The 8008-nt window shown below is 47.9% G+C and overlaps 1 pseudogene; it reads right to left on the bottom strand.

Annotated features, from left to right (window-relative positions):
• Positions 1–208: 208 nt before the first annotated feature.
• Positions 209–8008, bottom strand: part of LOC137315730 (zinc finger protein 585A-like) — a 92106-nt pseudogene continuing 84306 nt past the window's right edge.

Here is an 8008-nt window from a genome sequence, read left to right as displayed (position 1 = left end):
GGGTTCGCCCGTTTAAGACGGAAATGAGGAGGAATTTCTTCTCCCAGATGGTCGTGATTCTTTGGAATTCTTTACCCCAAAAAGCTGTGGAGGCTGAGTCATTGAATACATTCAAGGCTGAGTTAGACAAATTGTTGATCAGCAAGGGAGTCAAAGGATACGGGGAAAGGGCGGGAAAGTGGAGTTGAGGTAAAAATCAGATCAGCCATGATCTCATTGAATGGCGGAGTGGGCTCGAGGGGCCGAATGGCCTACTCCTGCTCCTATCTCTTCAGATCTCCCCGGTGCGCCGTCATGTGATCTCCCCGGTGCACCGTCATGTGATCTCCCCAGTAGTTACCTGAAGTTGATCTTCCAGTTACAGTGGTGGTGGTGAAAACCTCAAGTTAACCGAGGGAACTTGGACTGGGGAATCTGAGGTTTGTGTGATAGGAGTGAGTAATAAAAAGGAAATTAATAAAAACTGATTGAATAAGAGAAAGAAACATGTGAATTATACTAAAGTGAGCAATAAAAAGAAACTAAAAGAATACAAATTAAACCCATCTGATAATCAATGTTTAATATTAAAATATGAATCAATTATCTCTGCCGTTATTTATTTATCTGTTCCCAAAGAAAGAATGAAATCTCCAGGACCTGATGGTTTTCCCCTCAGGGTATTAAAGGAAACAGGTGGGGAAATTACAGAAACATTAGTCATAGTTTCACAAAGCTCTCTGGACTCGGGAATTGTGCCTTTGGATGTGAAAATATCACTCCAATATTTAAGAAAGGAGGATGAGAGAGAAAAGGAAACGACAGATCTGTCAGTTTAACGTCAGGAGTTGGGAAGTTACTGGAATCTATCACCAGAGACAGAATGATTGAGCACTTGAACAAGTCTGAGCTGATCAAAGAGAGTCAGCGTGGATTTGTGAAGGGTGGGTCATGTCTGACTAATCTAGATGAATTTTTTGAAGTCACTAACAGGCTGGACAGGGAGTGTCGATGGACATTGTCTGTGTGGACTTCCAGAAGGCATTTGATCGGGTTCAGCACAAGAGATTATTCGCAAAAATAAAAGTGCACAAAATTGAAAGTGACCTTGTGACTTGTGTTGGGAGGTGGGAGACAGAGAGTGGGGATAAAGGGAACGTTCTTTGATTGGTGGGATGTGACAAGTGGTGTTCCCCAGGGATCTGGACTGGGGTCTCAGCTTTTCACCATATTTATCAATAACTTGGATGAAGGAAGAGAGAGTTTTATATCCAAGTTTCCAGATGACACTAAGTTAGGAGACACAGTAAGTTGTGTGGATGGGAGCATGAAGTTACAAAGGGACAGATTAAGTGAGTGGACAAAACTGTGGCAGGTGGAGTTCAGTGTGGGGAAGTGTGAGATCATCCACTTTGGATACAAGAAGGAAACATTGGAGTATTTTCTTAAAGTGCGAGACTGGGAACTGTGGAGGAGCAAAGGGATTTGGGTGTCCATGTACACAAATCACTAAAAGCTAGTGCCCAGATACAAAAAGTAATCACAAAGTCTAATGGAATGTCGGCCTTTATCTCGAGGGCTGGAATACAAAGGGGAGGAAGTTATGCTTCAGTTCCACAGAGCCTCGGTCAGAGCCCCTCTGGAGTACATATATCCAGAATATTAAACTCCAGCCCAGTTACAGGCGTTATTAATATCAGAAACAAACCCCAACTGTCAGAATGAACAGTTCAGTCCTGGATGTGATTAACAAAAGCAATAACAGCAGAATCCAACCCCTGCATCACAGGTGAACTCGCTGGTGTCTCAGCAGAGTGGATGACTGAGTGAATCTCTTCCCACACACGGAGCAGTTGAACGGCCTCTCCCCAGTGTGAACTCGCTGGTGTGTGAGCAGGTGTGATGACTGAGTGAATCCCTTCCCACACACGGAGCAGGTGAACGGCCTCTCCCCAGTGTGAACTCGTTCATGTTTCAGCAGATCCCTTGTTCCCTTGAAGCTCTTCCCACAGTCAGAACATTTAAACGTTCTCTTATCAGTGTAAACAAGTTGGTGTGTCAGTCGGTGCTGTGACTGAATGAATCCCTTTCCACACACGGAGCAGGTGAACGGTCTCTCCCCAGTGTGAACTCGCTGGTGTCTCAGCAGGGTGGATGAATGAGTGAATCCCTTCCCACAGAGGGAGCAGGTGAACGGCCTCTCCCCAGTGTGACTGCGTCAATGAGTTTCCAACTCAGACGGGTAATTATATCCCTTCCCACAGTCCCCACATTTCCACGGTTTCTCCGTGGTCTGGGTGTCCTTGTGTCTCTCCAGGTTGGACGATCAGTTGAAGCCTCGTCCACACACAGAACACGTGGACGGTTTCTCCCCGCTGTGAATGGTGCGATGTTTTTTCAGGCTGTGTCACTGGTGAAAGCTCTTTCCACACTCAGTGCACTGGAACATTCTCACTCGGGTGTGTGTGTCTCGGTGATTTTCCACTCACACTGATGTTTGAAATCTTTTCCCACAGACAGAACAGACAAACATTTCTCCTTCCACATTCAAAGGTCGATGATATTCAGGACCTGATGAATCGAGTGACTGTCAGATCTTGACGTGATGTTTGGTTTGAGTTTCCCGTCTGCAAATCCTCCCCTTCTAATCCCCTGTAAAAGAAGTTTACAAAAGTCCTCACTGTAAATACAGGATAGAAATTCGGAACAGACAATTCATGTTTCTGTCGAATATTCTTCCCGCTCATTCCACCAGACTGTAAATCCCCGTCCCACACACTCTCCCTCCTCCCTGTGCTGAAATCCAAACCCATCGCACCATCTCCATCATTTCTTCCCTCCACTCCCAGTTTCCTCCCTCCCTCTACTCTGGTCGGGTTCAGTTCTCCACCCCCTGGGAGCAGAGTGAGAGGAAAATAAATGAGGCACAGGGACCCTGAAGCCCCGCCCACTCTTTGTTCCCAGTCACTGGGAGCCTGAAGCCCCGCCCACTCTTTGTTCCCGGTCACTGGGACCCTGAAGCCCCGCCCACTCTTTGTTCCCGGTCACAGGGACCCTGAAGCCCCGCCCACTCTTTGTTCACAGTCACTGGGACCCTGAAGCCCCGCCCACTCTTTGTTCCTGGTCACTGGGACCCTGAAGCCCCGCCCACTCTTTGTTCACAGTCACTGGGACCCTGAAGCCCCGCCCACTCTTTGTTCCCGGTCACTGGGACCCTGAAGCCCCGCCCACTCTTTGTTCCCGGTCACTGGGACCCTGAAGCCCCGCCCACTCTTTGTTCACAGTCACAGGGACCCTGAAGTCCCGCCCACTCTTTGTTCACAGTCACTGGGACCCTGAAGCCCCGCCCACTCTTTGTTCACCGTCACAGGGACCCTGAAGCCCCGCCCACTCTTTGTTCCTGGTCACAGGGACCCTGAAGCCCCGCCCACTCTTTGTTCACAGTCACAGGGACCCGGAAGCCCCGCCCACTCTTTGTTCCTGGTCACTGGGACCCTGAAGCCCCGCCCACTCTTTGTTCCCCGTCACAGGGACACTGAAGCCCCGCCCACTCCGTTCCGAACAAAAATGGCCGCGCATGCGCCGTGATCCCTGACTTTGACCAAGATGGCGGCCAGTTCCCCGCTCACCCGCCGGTCGGGCCTGTCACCGCGGTGTAAACACGGGGCCTGTGGGCTCTTATTCGGTGCCTGAGGCCTACACCTGGTGTTTATGAAGCTTCCCTGCCCACCCCCACATCCAATTCCTCCCCGGCGCCCACCGTCTCCAACCGGATCCCGACCCGCCTATTCCCTCAGTCCCTCTCCACCACTCGCACCGCGCATGCTCAGAGCACCGCCCAGACCCGCGCCTGCGCACTGGGCTCCTGTAGTCACTGATAGGGCACTTTCTGGGCCGCGGGGGATTCTGGGTAGACGCTCCGCCATTGACGGTCCGAATCGGTGAACAGAAATTTCGTCATCGCATCGAGATTGGGGCCGGAGGGACAATAAACATTAAACAAAATCAATCAATAAATTATACAGAAACCCGAGTGCCCGGGCCCTCAGACAGGGAGCGAAGTTCACCGGTCGCCACTTTTCCTTCACCAACTCGCACCTCAGGCCCCGCCCAGTCTGGTTCAATTGATCAATGTTTTCCAACTGTGTTTTCCAACTCGAGTTCAGGCCTGTCATTCTGAGAGAAACTTCGAGGCCTCATTTTTTCTGTGTGCTGTGAGGACCGATATCGTTCATCTTGATCTATTTCTGGTTCAATAACTTTGCTAAAGCTTTCTTTGTCGAGGCGGGTACAATTTTGTCTTTTAAAAAGCATTTGGACAGTTACATGGGTAAGATGGGTATCGAGGGATATGGGCCAAGTGCAGGCAATTGGGACTAGCTTCGTGGTATAAACTGGGCGACATGGACATGTTGGGCCGAAGGGCCTGTTTCCATGTTGTAAACTTCTATGATTCTATTCTATGAATGTGGCCCAGGCCAAGTGTCAGGAGATCGGATCAGGCCCACCATCGAAAATGAGTTTGACCCCCCTGAGATAGACAATGTGAACCGGATTATCCTCATCCACTGACCCAGCAACTTCCTCAAAAAACTCAAGCAAGTTTGTGAGACGCGACCTTCTTTTCCGGATGCCGTGTTGAGTGTCTCTCACGGCCCCTCCCCATTCCCCTCGCAATAAACGCCAACATTCCATTTGCCTTCCTAATCACTTCTTGTATCTGCAGACCAACTTTCTGTGATTCATGTACTACGATACCCAGATCCCTCTGTACTTCAGAATTCTGCAATCTTTCTCCATTTAAATAATATACTGCTCTTCTATTCCTCCTGCCAAAGTGGACAAGTTCACATTTTCCCACATTATACTCCATCTGCCAAATTTTTGCTCACTCACTTAACCTATCCATATCCCTTTGCAGACTCCTTATTCCTCGTCACAACTTATTTTCCTACCTACCTTTGTCTCATTAGCAAATTTAGCAACAATTCATTCGCTCCCTTCATCCAAGTCATTGATATCGATTGTAAATATTTGAGCCAGATCTTTACAAAACACTGGTCAAGCTTCAGCTGGAGTATTGTGTTCATTCTGGGCAGCACACTTCAGGAAGGATGTCAAGGCCTGAGAGAGGGTGCAGAGGAGATTTACTGGACTGGTACCAGGGATACAAGATTCAGTTACATGGAGAGACTGGAGAAACTGGAGTTGTTCTCCTTGGAGCAGGGAAGGTTAAGGGGAGATTTAATCGAGGTGTTCAAAGTCATGAAGGGTCTTGATAGACTGAATGGTGAGAAACTGTTTCCAGTGGCAGGAGATCAGTAACCAGAGGACACAGCATTCAGGTAATTGGCAGAAGAACTAGAGGTGAGATGAGGAGAATATTTTAACGCAGCCATTTGTTATGAGCTGGAATACACTGCATGAAAGGGTGGGGGAATCAGAGTAAATTATAATTTTCAAAAGGGAATTGGATAAATACTTGAATAGGATAAATTTGCAGGATAAAGGGCATGAGAATGGGACTAATTGGATAGCTCTTTCCGAAAGCCAACACAGGCATGATGGGCCTAATGGCCTCCTTCTGTGCTTTATCATCCAATGATTCTATGATAAAGGGCCAGACACTGCTTCATCCTTCACTAACAGGGTCCCTATTAACAGTCGCTTCCTTCTGTATTCAGTTGTAAACAATTTTACAACACCAAGTTATAGTCCAGCAATTTTATTTTAAATTCACAAGCTTTTGGAGACTTCCTCCTTCCTCAGGTAAATGTTTACATTTACCTGAGGAAGGAGGAAGTCTCCGAAAGCTTGTGAATTTAAAATAAAATTGCTGGACTATAACTTGGTGTTGTAAAATTGTTTACAATTGTCAACCCCAGTCCATCACCGGCATCTCCACATTCTGTATTCAGTGCAGTGAATGGAAACCTGTCTATTTTAGTGAGTTCAGCCTTTCTAAAATCTCTCACTATTTTTGAAGATCCATTTGACTCACTTGTTTCATTTTGAAAGTCTTCTGATTTTTCTACTGTGTGTCGATGGTTTTGTTTAAAGGTGGAATGACATTTGTTTCAAAATATTCTGTTCTAACCCCCGGCCCAGTTTAAAACCCTCTGCACGACTGACCAGGAAGATCGCAAGTCCAATCCTTGAACTCAGCCAAGGCAGCACTTCAGGGGCTGGAATTGGCCTCAGCACCACTGGGCTAAATAAGAGTAACCCTGCTCTCGAAGGAGATCCAGTGACCTCAACTGGGAAATTTATGGCTGTCATTTGAGGGCAGGACTGGCCTCGACCGTGATGCCTACCACAGTGGATAATCCTGCTGTCACTCACTGTGTGGGCCCATGTATAAATGTTCCCTTACTGTTAGATTATTAACTAAGTCTGGGCTCATTACTCATTACTGAATCTAGTCCACCCTCCTTAAAACCTACCTCTTTGACCAAGCTTTTGCTCACCTGTCCTAATATCTCCTTATGTGGTTCAGTGTCAAATTTATTTTGTTAATCAGTCCTGTGAATGGCCTTGGGACGTTTTACTATGTTAACGGCACTGGATAAATGTATCAATAAAACAGGGAACTCTTGGAAACACACTGTAGGTCCTTCTTTATCTGGATAGCAAATCACTGCTGTTGTGTTGAACCAGCAGTTAACATAAGAAATAGGAGCAGGAGTCGGCCATATGGCCCCTCGAGCCTGCTCCACCATTCAATAAGATCATGGCTGATCTTCTGCCTCATTTAACATGTATCCAGAATATTAAACTCCAGCCCAGTTATCGGGGTTATTAACATCAGAAACAAACCCCAACTGTCAGAATGAACATGGTTCAATCCTGGATATGATTAACAGCAGCAATAACAGCAGAATCCAACCCCAGAAGTCACAGGTGAACTCGCTGGTGTCTCCGCAGGTTGGATGAATGAGTGAATCCCTTCCCACACACGGAGCAGGTGAACGGCCTCTCCCCAGTGTGAACTCGCTGGTGTGTCAGAAGGTGGGATGAACGAGTGAATCCCTTCCCACACACGGAGCAGGTGAACGGCCTCTCCTCAGTGTGAGTGCGTCGATGATGTGTCAGCAGTTCCCATTTGCTCTTAAAGCTCTTCCCACAGTCAGAACATTTAAACGGTCTCTTATCAGTGTGAACAAGTTGGTGTGTCAGTAGGTGCTGTGACTGAATGAATCCCTTTCCACACATGGAGCAGGTGAACGGTCTCTCCCCAGTGTGAGCACGCTGGTGGGCAATGAGAGTGGATGACTGCCTGAACCTCTTCCCGCAGTGAGAGCAACTGAACGGTCTCTCGTCAGTGTGAATTCGCTGGTGTCGAATCAGTCCCTCCGAGCTTTTAAACCTGTTCCCACAGTCAGAGCATTTAAAAGGTCTCTCCGCAATGTGAATAAGCTGGTGTGTTCGGAGGGCGGATGACTGAGCGAATCCCTTCCCACACAGAGAGCAAGTGAACGGCCTCTCCCCAGTGTGACTGTGGTGATGAGTTTCCAGCTGGGACGGATAATTGAATCCCTTCCCACACACGGAGCAGGTGAACGGCCTCTCCCCGGTGTGACTGCGTCGATGAGTTTCCAGCTGGGATGGGTAATTATATCCCTTCCCACAGTCCCCACATTTCCACGGTTTCTCCATGGTCCGGGTGTCCTTGTGTCTCTCCAGGTTGGACGATCAGTTGAAGCCTCGTCCACACACAGAACACGTGGACGGTTTCTCCCCGCTGTGAATGGTGTGATGTTTTTTCAGGCTGTGTAACTGGTGAAAGCTCTTTCCACACTCAGTGCACTGGAACACTCTCACTCGGGTCTGAGTGTCTCGGTGATTTTCCACTCACACTGATGTTTGAAATCTTTTCCGACTAACACAACAGACAAACATTTCTCCTTCCACATTCAAAGGCCGATGATATTCAGGTCCTGATGAATCGAGTGACTCGGTCAGATCTTGACGTGATGTTTGGTTTGAGTTTCCCGTCTGTAAATCCTCCCCTTCCAATACCCTGTAAAAG

The sequence above is a fragment of the Heptranchias perlo genome, unplaced genomic scaffold, assembly GCF_035084215.1.
Source record: "Heptranchias perlo isolate sHepPer1 unplaced genomic scaffold, sHepPer1.hap1 HAP1_SCAFFOLD_56, whole genome shotgun sequence".
Classification (NCBI taxonomy): Eukaryota; Metazoa; Chordata; class Chondrichthyes; order Hexanchiformes; family Hexanchidae; genus Heptranchias; species Heptranchias perlo.
This window is presented reverse-complemented; position numbering and strand designations above follow the sequence as displayed.